Raw genomic sequence first — 14,446 nt, forward strand, 5'->3', positions numbered from 1 at the left:
TGACCAGTTATCCCAGTTCTGTTCTACCTTGGCGTTCCTGGCTATGACTTGGTCCTCAATCTTTTTGGCATCCCTGAAAGCATCCCTCCCTTTGCGTTGAGCCTCTATCAGTAAAAATATGTCAATGAATTATTTAACAATATGGCTTCTGTTATATCGATGTTCCATGCAAGGGATTTCTTGTACATGTTAAGTATTTCCGTTTCAAAGGACTTTATTTTTAAATTTAGCTGAGCACTACTGAATATCATAATATCAGTGTTGGCGCTGCTGTTTATGTCTACTGGGACTGTGCGGTTTGGTGTGGGCGTCGCCCATGCTTTCAGATTCACTGCTGGTTCTCGCCCTGTTAATGTCGCCCCTGGTGTTGGTGGTACTATGGGTGTGGCCACTGGTGTTGGTGGCACTATGGGTGTCACGGGATGTATAATTATTGTGGGTTCTGAAGGTATATTCAGGCCTGTTGCCCCTTCTGGCTCTTTGGACGCCTGTTTTTTGTCCCTAATTTCTAGCCCCATCTGTTGCTTCTCTTTCATATTCTCACACAATTTAGATAACATACTGTTTTTGTAACCTTTGTTAGGGCCTTCTGATGTCTTGTTTTTCTTTGTTGGGGGGGCTGTCTTCCTCCCCTACTGGTAGTGGCAACCCCTCCATTGGTATCCCATATAGATTTTCTCAGACCCAGCCCCGTCTATAATATTCAGCTGCGTCAATTGCCGCTTGTAGATGTGGTCATTTGTTTTTTTGTGGCACGTTTTTGAGCTCTTGTGGATTTCTTTTGGGTGCCCTGCTTCTTCCTGGTTAGAGAATAAAATGAACAAACACTGTTTTACCTCTAGTCGGCAAACCTTGTGGCGTGCCCTGCATTAGGGTACTGCTAGTACATGCGTTGTTAAAATAAATGCTTGGCCCCTGTGTAGGAAAATGTATAATGACACAATTTTTTTGTTGTTACCCGTATTAGGTAACTGCTCCGATGTGCCCCGTGGTGGGGTACTGTCTGTTCGAACCTATTTGCCTCAGATTCTATGCAAGCTTTAGTTAAGAAACATGCCCTCAAACTAAAACCTTGCCTTCATGAACTATATTTTCTGGTTGGCAGCTCTGCAGAGCAAATATGAATCGTGCTGCACTTTTAATCGCGTGCCCTGGTCATATGTCGTTTTGCTTTTTTATCGTTAAAACCAAGTCAAAGTAGAAAACTAGCCGTCTAATATTTGATTGATCCATGCACATGTGTCTTAACACTTCTCTGCCCGCTTCTCTGCCGAGTAGTATTGACTCGTACTCCTTATATACTTGCCGCGGTGTGTGTGTAAACAGTCAAAAATTGTAACATTTATTTTACTTCCCAGTACTTCTTTTACTGATGCCTGCTTAAATTGGGTCTCGCCGTTCTAAACGAAACATTCGCCTTCTTGATCAATTACATTGAAACATTGGTTCCCCAGTGCGGTGTTGTTTACTTATGCTGCTCTGTGTTGGCTTGCCTCCAAATTGTTGGAAGCGTGACCTCTTAGCTCCCCCGGGCCTCGTTCAGGGTCCTGTTGCTTTAGCAACCACGGCACAGGGGCTGACTTACTTGCAAAAGCTGTCCGCCACCTGCGTCATGTTCCTCTGGTTGCTCGAACTTCCGTAGCCATTCCTGGCCACTGTTCTCTGTTGCTGTGCCACATTCTCTGCTGGTAACCTACGGTTTGCGCAAACACTGCATGGACAATCGATTCTCCTCCTCCCAACTGCTTGGGAATTCGTCGACCGCCGCACACTCAAAAGAAATACCGTCGCTCAAACAGGTCAATGTTCGTGGACACAGCTGGGGAAATTTAAATAAAGACGCCGAGTACACGGCAAACTTGGAGCATGAAAAGAAGAAATTAAGGAGGTAATAAACAAAGTCGCTGAGTGCACAGCGAGCTTTAAAGAAAAAGAGGAAGACGCTGAGTACACAGCAAACTCCCTATTGCTGTTTGGGTCTCTGTGCAGGGTCCACAAACAGTTTGTGCTTTTTTGAGCTGCAAGCAGCTCCTTATATGGGACCCAGGGGTATCCCTTGGGTCCTTGTCTGTCATTAGTGGGGGCTGGAAACCAGCCCCCTAGACTGGCATTGGAGCAGACTGTCTGGGCCCCTGGGGGGTGGCTTTCCTTGTATTTCCCCTGCCTGGCTGCCCTTGGTTCCCCTAGGTGCTTCGCAACCATTTGTTGTTGTGGAAGGGTGAGGTGGAAAGTTACACCTCAGCCTTTCTGCGGTTTGCAGTGCATGAGACTGCGTGTCTCCTTGTGTGTTTGGAGAAGAGGGGAGCTGGGCCAGGGGCTCCCATCATACATTGTGATTTTGTAATGCGGCTACGCCCATGCCATTTGGAGGAATCCGTGTGTGCGAATAGAGCCAAAAGTGTGTCAGCTTTTTCAATGTGCCAAACGCATCTGTGTGCCTCATGCGCCAGCCAATCATATCACGTGCCACGACTCCGCGCCTACACATGATTGTTATCTGCATCAGAGAATGGTCCAAGCACTCATTGCAATGTATTAACATGGCTACGCCCACGCCATATGAGGACATCCGCACCTGCGAAAATGTCCAATCATCACGTGTATCAGCGTATAGCTGTGAATAATCACCCCACCCACAAAAAATAATGTTATATTGAGCATTGCTATATGTGCTTGTTAGTGAAATGTTATCTAAGCAACTGCAATAACTTGTAGCACCTTAACTCTTTAATGTGTTTCCTTTTTACACACTTTTTTGTCTTTTTAGTGTTGCCATTTTCTTTCTTCCACCCCCGGACCTTGAAACATAATGGTAGCGCCCGCTTGAGTTTCGTTCTGTTACTATAACAACGAGCAAAACCAAAGACGCTTGGTAGCCTATGCCGCAATAAAAACAGCTACAGGACGCATACCGCCAATTCAGTTCCGTGAGGTGTCCTAGACGCTCAAATGACTTCATAAGTAGTCCATGGCCTAGATCCTTAATCGATTTGGACAACACAAAATCCCAGCTGTCTACATCACGCAGGCACATTTTTTTCAAATCATGTCTCCACAGCCTCGTGCGCGCACCATCGGAAATTTTACTCTGTACGAAATGGTGCTAAATCCACCGCTTCTAATGCAGCAGTGTGTTCGTGCAGAACACCCCTCCTCTACAACATCACTCTCCTTGGTGTACTCTAGGATCCCTCCTTGAAGGTATGTGCAGTACCCCACAAGCATACAGCTTCTACGTGAGCCCCAGCCCAGTGTACCCCATGAGATTTATGGCCTGCCTCACATGTTTTTCTGTAACCAGACGAGGTTACTATCCTATCGGCAGATTATAAAAATAATTATTTAAAAACAAACAAGGATATTACAACTAGATTCACCCGTTCTACTTACTATATATGCCTATAACCGGATTACAACAGAATGTCTATCAGCAGTGCCTTATTCGCACTGATCATCATTTTTTTAATACCATACCTTGGAGCCAGTTGTGTCCCTGTGCATTCTCTATGCATATCACCAAAATGACAGACAGTGTTCTAGCAGCAGTTCTGCTCTTTTCTAATAAACTCCTGTGTTCTTAACGTAACCAAGCAATAAAAACACACTGCTTCGTTTGGGCTTCTCTAGGAATCTGGAATCCGAAAGTGGCTACCTCAGCGCAACAGCAGACCCACATAACCTTGAAACAAGAAGTTTTAAGCAATAACCAATAGATGATATCTGGCCACAGACCCTTCACCAAACACCTGGATACTCAGACTTTCAACAAGGTATTTTACTTGTAGTAAGTAACCTTCCCCTTTTTTTTACATCAGTTACAGTAGCTTTTTAAAAACGGCCTCATGCACCCCCAACTCTATGATTCACTTTTATTCTTACAGTGGGCAGCTCAAGCGCTAGAATAACCTGTAAGTGATATTAAGGTTCAGTACACGTTTAGTGTACCCCTGTCCAACCCACTGTACTAAATGATGATTTGTTTAGCAGCTGTGTCCTCCAAGAATGTTCTTTGTGAGATAATGTATGATTATGTCCTAATGAAATACTGATTGATATATATATATATATATATATATATATATATATATATATATATATATATATATATATATATATATATATATACATTACATGGCCACGGTAGTGGCCATGTAGTTATGGTTAAGTTGGTGTTTCCATAGGAAGAGCACTTTTTTGGCGGCTTCGTTCTCCCTGGACGAATCCTCACCAAACATTGCAAAAAAAAGTATTTGGGTCACTCTGAATTTTTTGGCGAAGTTTGGTGAGGATTCGTCCAGGGGGGGGCAAAGTCATAGGGGGGGTCCCAAAACTTTTTTTTCTTCCCATAGACTGAATGGGAAAAAAAATGTGCTCACGTCTACAGCCCAAACCACTGGTGCGGCTTGGTCCCGAAAGCGTGCTTTTGCAAATTTGATGAAAATCCATCCAGTAGTTTTTTTAAAAATGACCAAAAAGTAGGTTAAAAAAAAATTGTGATATCTGTGTTCGGTCCGCGAACAGTGTCCTGATTGGCCATTCGGCTTGCATGATGTCTTCGGACATGCAACGTGTTCACTGATTGGACGGTGTGGAGCGTGAAGCGCGTCAGATTTTCGGTAGCGCCCGCCATCTTGGATTCGTGGACGTCTGCGGACAGCGCGGTGAAACTTTGTTCAAAATTTGTATTTAGTAGAGTGTGTTGGTGTGTAGGAGTGTTTGGGGAGGGTGGGAGTGTATGAGATAGGATGAAAGTTGTGTTTTTTTATGTGTTAGACGTTCTTTTTGTGTTCGATTTGTCTGCGGACATCACGGGTGTTCTGAAATGTTCTAAATAAACTGAAAGGGGGGTGTTCTGAGGACTCAATATGTGTCCGTTTTGTTCGCAAGCAAGCTGAAACTGTTCTAAGAACACTTGCGGTGTCCTGAAATGTTCGCAAATAAACAAAATGGGGGTGTCCTGAGGACGCTGTCCGTATTGTTCGTTGTCAAGTTGAAAGCGTTCTAAGAACACTCATAATGTCCGCGGACATTAAAAGTTTCCATAGACCATAGTTGAAATGTTTGACTCTATGGATGTGATATGCTGCGGTGGTTGTGGCTAGGGCATGCACCCAAGACTCAATGCCCTGGCCACAACCACCGCAGCATATCACATTCATATTTGCTTATAACTTTGGGTGAAAAACAAATGTATAAGGAACAAATTTATTAGATACTATGGATGTGATATGCTGCGATGGTTCTCCTTATTATTGTATACTTACTGTTTGGTCTAGTAACCGGAGTATGTGTATTTCTTGTTAATTTCTGTGATAAAAGAAAACAGCATGTTAGTATTAGTATTTTGTAATGACTTATTAGATTGTATAATCAACATACTTTTTTTTTTGGACCCTCATATTTAGTAGATTACAAATCAGAGTACTGTGCAATTTGCTCAGTTTCTGTATTTGTTGCTAAAATCATTGGGTCTGTGGGAGAAAAAAAAATCCATGTTGGATTAAAAAAAAACGTTTTCTGTTATGCTACAGTTTATTTGTTGGTTTGTTTTCAGTGTTCACTTGTTGTTTCTGGCTAATGCTTTATACTTTGGCTTGTTGCATTTTTTTGGAGCAGTAACATATTATTTATTTGTTTGGATATTATAAAATTTTGGAGCAGTTAGATACCAATTGGCGTATTCTAACTATGTATTTTTTGGTCTAATTTAGTCGTATTCATTTATCTGATTAGTTGTTGTAGAATCTTTGAGCAGTTAGATAGCTTTTGGAGTATTCTTACAGTTTATATTTTTTTAACACAAGTTTACTTAGGCTTTAAATACAGTTTAGTTATCGAATTTTCTTTTTAAGAACATCAAATAAGCGTTTGTAACATTTGTTGGTAATCTCTGCTTTAGAGTAATGGTACTATCATTACATTCAAACCATCCACATTTCTTTTTTATATATGTAGTGCAGTGCCCCGAATTGGTTGTGGCTCCTGCGTGGTAGATTATACCTACGGTTGTGAAGGTTTTCTTACCAAGTGATATTTGACCATGTGTGAATCCAGTCAGCTTGCAGTTGTTTTTGGTACCATCTGCATTGTAACGTAGAAGCATTAGTATCATGTATTTACTATGTGTTTGTATTACTAACGTGGAGCGATTATCTGAATTGCAGGTAGAGCATTTTTTACAAGTCGCTGAAATGGAATGGATTCACAATTTGGTATTGATATATATATATGAAGCGTTCATTGGGGATTTCTTCCTGTGTCACATTGTTGCAGAGAGTGCATGTATGTTTCCACATGTATGAAATCTGAAAGTTTTCATTTATAGGTATGTTTTTGTTTTTCAGTACTTGTAGTAAGTACATTAGAAATTCTTGTGGATCTTCCTGTGAGTTTATAGTGAATTTCACCATTCCAGCACAGTAGTCCAATTGTTGTCTTATTCCATAAACACTATACGTGTTGTCAGGATTGTTTGCTGCATTTCTGTGAAGTACTAACATTTGCAAACACAATGGGTCTGTACTGTGTAAGGAAATGTCAACAATTGGTGGTAATTGAAATATAATATTCATTGCTACTTTTGCGTAGCAACTTACACCAACTATATTTGAGAATTTAAATGGTCCAGGTAGTTCTGTATCTAACTGCTTTTTTTGGAGTTTGTCTTCCTTCTTTAAAGAAGTACCTGCTTTACTTTCCCTAATTGATTCTTTTTTGCTTGTGGTACTTGATGAAGTATTAGTTTCTTTTACTCTCTTTGGAGGATTTGCAGTGACAGCCTGTTGCATTTCTGTTTGATTTATTTTTCTTTTATAACGTTTTACTTTTTGTGGAACAGAATATGTGTTTGGGTGGGGGGTGTATAGTGAGCGAAGTCTATTGTATTCTAAAATGCAAGGAATATCAGCGTTTATTTTACTTGCATAAAAGTTGATTAGAAATACAGCGTCAAGTGTACGTAAGCGTGATAGTGCTACATAGCTCATGCCTTCTTTAAAGACTGTGTTACCAATATCTATCATTGCTTTGTCTAGGGTAAGACCTTGTGATTTATGAATCGTGACTGCGTATGCAAGAGTTAGAGAAAATTGTTCTCTGCGTACATACATATCTTTGAAGAGAAGCAATCTATCTGTTGAGCGTCCTATCCTTTTTACTTCTGAAAGTTTGTCAAAGAGTATATTGACAAACTGAATTTTGTTGTTGCGTGGGTATGTTTGAAAGCCAACAACTGTACCCAGTGCTCCATTAACTAGTCCTTGGTCCACGTCAAGGTTACGTTTAAGCATTACTCTGCAATTTAAGGATAATTTTAATATCTTTTCTAAGCCTGCTGTGTTTGAGGGTGATTTTTCTAAACTATTTAGTCTTGTTGTGGCTTGGTCACACATGGGTAGTGTCATACCATGTACATCTAGTTTGTCTGTGGAGCTAATTTCCATGATTGGTTGCATTTCTTTACTTAGCATGATTTCATTGAATTTGAAACAGCTTGCAAGAGTTGGCATTAAGGCCATACAATTGACATTTTTGTGGGCTAATTGTTCCATAACATCTGTAGCACATGCATTATCGCCATAAAGTGCATTAATGTGCCGGGTTTTCAATATTGCTTCTGCTTCTTTAGAAAGTATACCAACTCTGATACTTTTTAAAATGTTGGCATAGGTGAGATCTGCAGATTGCCACATGTTTTCTGTTAATTCTCTGTATTGGAAATGTTGCCAAAGGTTGACATTTCCAATGCTGCCAACAGTTTTACGGCAGAGTTTGTGTCCTAATGTTTTAAAAATAGGCTCACATTTTAGTGGTGTTAATTGAAGCAGATCTCCAAAAACAATAATGTGTTTTCCTGCAAAGAGCTCTTCATAGTCTGTTTTGAGTACTTCTTGTAATCTGAGGTGAATCAAAGCTTACATCAGGTTGGAGACCATGCTCACTTCATCTATTAGTAGCATTTTCATTTGTTTCAATACTCTGCATAGTTCCATTGCAGCTTCTGCAGAAAACGTGTAATACTCTAATTTGTTCTGGTGTTCTACTGGTAATAGTAGTAATCAGTGTAATGTAACACCACCTATGCTGTAGGCAGCTAAACCTGTGAGGGCAGTGACAACAGCTGACAGTTTGTTGTTTGTCAATTGTTGAAGGAACTTACTAATGATTTTGATTAGGAATGTTTTGCCAGAACCAGCTTCACCACTGACGTACAGTAGTATAGGTTTATAAATATGTCAGGAACATTCTTTATTTTCATGTTTTACACAATGTGCAATTTGTTTTGTTACTTCTTGAAAAATGCTACGTTGCTCATTGTTTAGTTTTGATTGTAGTATAGTTAAGTCTTCTTTATCTTCATACTGACACATGGTGTTTTCTACTTCTATCATAGCTAATTCTGCCTCATTTATTATTAGTGGTTCTCCCAGTGGTTCTTGGCTTCCTGTTACAGAAGGTTGACTACTGTCGGGAGTGTCCTTATCTAGTTGGGCTTGGAGTTCTTCTTCGTGTTGCTGTTCATTGTGCAACATTGTTTTGTACTGTGTAAAGTTTACATCAGTTATAGTGCTTTCATTTGCTTTGAAAGCATCCTCATATGAGTCATAGTTATCTAGTATTTGTTCTTCTTTTCTCCATGGTTTGAAGAGTTGTAGCAGGGACATGTAATATACTTCTTTATGTTGAGGAGTCTTTAATGACAATTTGATGTGATTACTTAAATTTGGTTTAGTGACTTTAACTAAGCTGCCTTCACAGTTTGTCACTCTATATTTACCTTTTTTTTCATCAGGTTTCATATTATTTTTGTATGTGTAGTTTTGGGTATTTGGTGTAGACCCATGTTTTCCAAAGTATTACTTCTGTTTGGGTAGTATGTGTCCAATAAATTGTTTTTTAAAATGTCTTGGCTTTTGGGATCACGTTTGGCTATTGTTTCTATATCTTCATATGATTTTAGAACTCTTTTTCTAGATTTAGCTGGACCAAGACTTAGCCATACTATATTTTCAGATTTACCATACAATGCAGTACCAGTTAAACGATCAGCTGCTTCATATGATCCACATTCTCTATGGGTGAGCATTTTTATGCCCAAGCTGTATAATTTCTGAGACACTGTTTTATCTGATGACAGGTCATTCGAGAGGTCTTGGAGCTCTGTCTTTTCTGCTTTAGTTAAGTATGCTGTGACATATCGTGCAACTGCAGTAGAATTGTCTGCAATGTACTGCACATCTATGTTTGCATTCCATAAGTGGGCAATGATTGCATTATAATCATTGATATATTTTTCTTCTTCTTTTCTTTTTATGTAATATGTATTTTTAGGTGACTTACCTTTAACACTATGTCTAACTGAAGACATGAGGTTGTTCACTTGACCACTTACGGTCATTCCTCTATTACCCTCCTTAGAGATGACCATGCCACTTGATCTGCACTTGATACCACACTGGAAATACTAGCCCCACTGAAACCCTCCAACAAAAAAAGGAAAAAAATGCTCCTTATACTCCATTCTCAGTTGAAATTACTGAGGTCCGTTCTAAAAAACGCCAAATGGAATGACAATGGCACAAAAAACCATCTGAGTCTAGTCTGAACGCCTATAAGCAGGCTCTTCTACATTATAAATCTCTTATTCGTTCAACAAAAGAATTGCATCTTAATTCCAGGATTTCTAAAGCCAAATCTAGCTCCAAAGAGCTTTTTGTTATTCTCCAGGAGCTTAAAGGTTGTACTACCATTTCATTGCCCCCGGCAGACAGTACTTGGTGTCAAAACATCCACAACAGCTTCACTAATAAAACTCTAACTCATCAAAATAATATTAATTCTCAGGTCAAATTATTGCCTAATACCGCATCCATTCTAGATAACATGGATTCGCCCAATGATTCTCATGCCTTCACCTTTAAACCTGTTTCAACAGCAGAAGTTATCGACACCGTCTCAAAACTCAAACCTACTTCCTGTAGGGGAGATGTCTTTCCAGCCTCCTTATTCAAAGACCATATCCATACCCTTGCCCCATGGGTCACTACCTTTGTTAACAGATCCTTCAGTGAATCATATGTCCCCGAAAACATAAAGGAAGCATGGGTCACTCCTCTGCTTAAGAAGGAAAATCTGGATCCTGCAGAGGCAGGAAATTATCGCCCAATCACTAATGTTCCCTTTATGCTGAAAATCATAGACAAGATTGCCTACTGTCAATACCAAACTTTTGTCGAGGAACATGATATTCTAGCCTCACAACAATCTGGGTTTCGCCCCAATCATGGGACTGAGACCGCACTGTTAGATTTAAAATCTTACATTGCTGGCCTTGTTGACAAAGGGCATACTGCCCTGTTATTATTATTAGACTTATCCGCTGCGTTCGATTTAGTCGATCATCAACTACTGGCGGATAGACTAATCACAATCGGCAAATGTTCCCCTGAAGCCTCTGCCTGGTTCAAATCATTTTTGGGTCCACGGAACATGAGAGTTACTAAGAATAATGCTCACTCCATGGCTTCCTTACTATTATGTGGTGTTCCACAGGGCTCATGTCTTTCACATCTTCTCTTTAATATCTACTCTCGTCTTCTCTGCACTCTTCTGTCAGCCCTAGGCATTTATTTTGCCAATTACGCTGACGACACGCAGGTTATCATTAAACTCACTGGTGAGTATCAAAAAGATGCTGAGCATATCAACTCCATCTTCACTGAAATCCAGAAGTGGATGGCATTAAACTCATTGGCCCTCAACAATGCAAAAACAGAGCTGTTGATTTTAGGTACCCAGAAAAAACTGAAGAAACTTGACACAAAGTATGACAACTTTCTGATTGGCCAACATATAATTCCCGTATCTAAGTCCGTAAAGACCTTGGGAGTTTACTTTGACCTGCAGCTATCCTTCACCCGTCAGGCTAATTACCTCAAATCCTCGTGTCATTATTATATTCAGCTTCTATGGCAGATTCATCCTTATCTGTCTAAAGAGAACCTTGCTGTGATTGCAGCCGCCATTGTAAACTGCAAGCTGGATTATTGTAACAGTCTAATGATCGGTACCTCCCAGGCCAACATTAAAACCTTGCAGATTATACAAAATAACGCAGCACCCGCTGTAATGGGCCTTAAGCGCAACAAGCATGTCTCTGACGCCAGGCGCAGCCTTCATTGGCTCCCTGTGAAACAGCGCTTACACCACAAAGGCCTTACTACTGTGTTTAAATGCCTTCATGGCCAAGCTCCATCCTACCTCGCTACTAGGATAAAAAAGAAACCTGTCACCCGTTCCTTGCGCTCAAGTAGCAACACCGTCCTGGTTCAGCCCCCATCTATCCTGAAAAGATTTGGGGGTATTAGCTTTGACTCTTGGGCCCCGGCTCTCTAGAATGCTCTCCCTAAATACCTTTCTAATAGTGAGTCTTTCAATAAACTGTAAAACAGTGGCATCACTGTGTTGACCAAATTTAGGAACATCTTTAATCCATAAAAGCATGTGGATATGTGGTGCTCCTCTGGCTTGGTATTCTTTTCTCCAAAAGAAGTGTTGCACTTCTCCAAGGGGAGGAACAGTTTTATTACAAATAAAATGTAGCATAGCAATGAAGTGATGGTGATAATATCTTGAAACATTAACAGAATACAAAGAACAAAGTTCTCCAGATGTTAGTATATCTATGTTTGTTTTGTTTTTATTTGATATGCGTAGGAAATCATGTAAATCTTCCCATGCACATTCTGCACAACTTAATGTAACAAACCAAGTGGGTGGGCCAAGGTTTCTGATCATACAACGTACATATCCATGACGTCGAAACCAGTACTCTTTCGTACCACGCATATTTGCTAATAGATTTGTAATATTTGATTGTAAAACCTCATCCTTTTGTTGCACTTTTTCTAATAATTGTGTAGCTGTCATATTTTGAAAGTGTGACCCTGATTTCAATATGTGTGCAACTCCGTAACATAAAGTTGCTAGTTCACTTTCAAAGAGTAGGTGGAATATGTATTCCACATTTTGTCTAAATCTGGGATCTTCAGAATACATCCGTAATGAGCGGTATTCTGAAGCTGATATTTGAATAGGTCTATCATCATACCTTCCTCCTTTGACAGTAGGAAAAAGTAGAGGAAAAGCACGTGCTTCTATACTTTTTTTCCCATATGCTGATTGGCGATCCTTTTGTTTGATGCAGTTGGTACGTTTCCAGTACATCTTCTATGGTGTCATTAGAGTGCAAAGGATGAATTGTATAATGGTCTAAAGTATTTGATATTGTAGCAGGATCTAGTAGCTCAAATTGACCAGCTTCTTGTGTTTCTTGAATTATTTCAGTTGTATCTTTCAAGTTTTCTTCAATATTAATTTCTTTGTAATATTCATTATTCTCTTTAAGATATTGGAAGGCTTGTCTAACTTTATGTAAATCTACCGGCTGTTGCCATATTTTTTTGTCTTTTGTAGGTACTCCATTTACTAAGATAATTAAAGATTGCTGCATTGGATTTTGCACTCCTAGAGTATGCACATTTTCTTTTAGATCTAATGGTAAATAAACTACTTTTCCACAAATGCCTTTTACCAATTTAGAGGGAGGTAATTTTGATGGTTTTGGTTGAATGTGTATTATTGCTTGAAATGGGTGTACTGTTTGAATTATGATGCTCTCATATAAATTAAGTTGTTGTATGGGTTTTTGGTACTGGGTATAATTCCAAATTATTTGTGATAGCACGTCAAGGAGTTTGGTTGTTGTCAAGTTTTGTAGTGCAGTAACTGCAAAGTATTAAGGGCTCCGTTATTTCGTATTTGTTTTCTGCTACAAGGTAGAGAGCTAATTCAAACCATTTAGAATCTTCAATGTCTTCTTTTTTGTATGGTAGGTCTGCAGTTTTTGTGTTACTTTTATAAAAAGTTCTACGGCAACATACACATACATGGTTTGGTACTTCAGCTGATGTGCTTTTAAATTTTAGTATTTCTTTTTTGTATGTGTTTAGCAAAAGGTTGCCTTGTGTAGAATTGTTGCTTAATTGGTTTAAAGATATTTCATTCTGTAAATGGCTTTCACTTCCAAAATATTTTTTCTGGAAATAGTCCATTTTTTCAAGTAGGTCTTTTGCTGTACCATGCAGAAGGATGTTATTTAATTTGCTAGTGCTAAAGCAGGACTTTTAGCATAGTACAGTTTATAGACTAGATTTCTTATAGTTGAATGATGTGTTGATATCCTTTTGATATCATGGAAAGTGGTTTTACAAGTAGGTCCTTGTAGTCCTGTGTACTTGCGCACTGGACAGGTATCCATATTTTGCAGTAATTTAATTTTGATTTTGTCTTTGCTTTTTACATATTTATTGAGGAATTGGCGTAAAGATTTGAAACATTGTTTGGGAATGTTACACATTGACGTGCATGGCCATTTGTACACTACACGTTCTGATTCAGTTGAATGGAGGGGTAATTCTAAGTTTTCTGGGCATATTTTTGTAAGGAGTACTTATTGTTCCATTATGGTATTATTCACTTTTTCATAACCTCGACCACTACTATGTATTTCAATTGTATTTGTTTGCTTTTGTTTGTACGCTTCTTCATTAAAATATGGTTCTGTGCTCGTAGTGTCATTCCATTCACCTCCGCAGATACTTAAGAAGTTCTTTCTGTTGACATTTCGCTTATTGAGAAGTCTTTTTTGTAATTTAGTTATTAGTTTTGTTAGTGGTTTCATTTTGTTTAAAAGTAAAATAAATAACTTTCTTTTGAGAAGAATTGCACTGTCCATCAACGCTTCTAAGATTAATTTCCTACGATAGGTTTTAAGCATTGAACCTGATTTTTCTCCTGTTTTTATAAGATTTTGAAGGACTTTGTGACGATACATTTTGGCTAAAATACATTTCTTGGTATGCTTACTTTGCACTATATTAAAATTTAAAGAAGTAGTTTTATCTGTAGTGATAGCTGATTTTCTGTTAATTGTTTTTTGGTTTGTTTTACATTTTGATAGAGGAGGCAAAGTGTTTGTACTTGAAACTTCTTGTGTTTCACTAAATGACTGTATTAGCCGTTTTGTTTCAACTTTTTTTACAAATACTGCTAGAGATGAATGCTTATGTCGGACACTTTTATTTTCATTTGCTCTACTTCTGCGTTGCTTTCTACGGACTTGACTTTTGGTAGATATTCTTTAGGGTCTGTTGATAAAAATAAAGAAGGTATGGGTTGGGGTGTTCTGCAATGTATGTGTGCTGTGTGCATGAGTGTTTGAGTAAGATGATAAAGATGTATGCAATGGTGTGTGATTGTGCATTGGGAACTACAACTAGAAGGGATACGTATTCTTGAATGTATGTGTTACTGAACTGGGGTTCAGATGACAAAAAAAAAGTAAGCTAGTGGTGTGGAAAAGTACAAATAGTAAATCTAATGTATA

Source organism: Ambystoma mexicanum, chromosome 6p (assembly GCF_040938575.1).
Source record: "Ambystoma mexicanum isolate Mex_15411 chromosome 6p, UKY_AmexF1_1, whole genome shotgun sequence".
NCBI lineage: Eukaryota > Metazoa > Chordata > Amphibia > Caudata > Ambystomatidae > Ambystoma > Ambystoma mexicanum.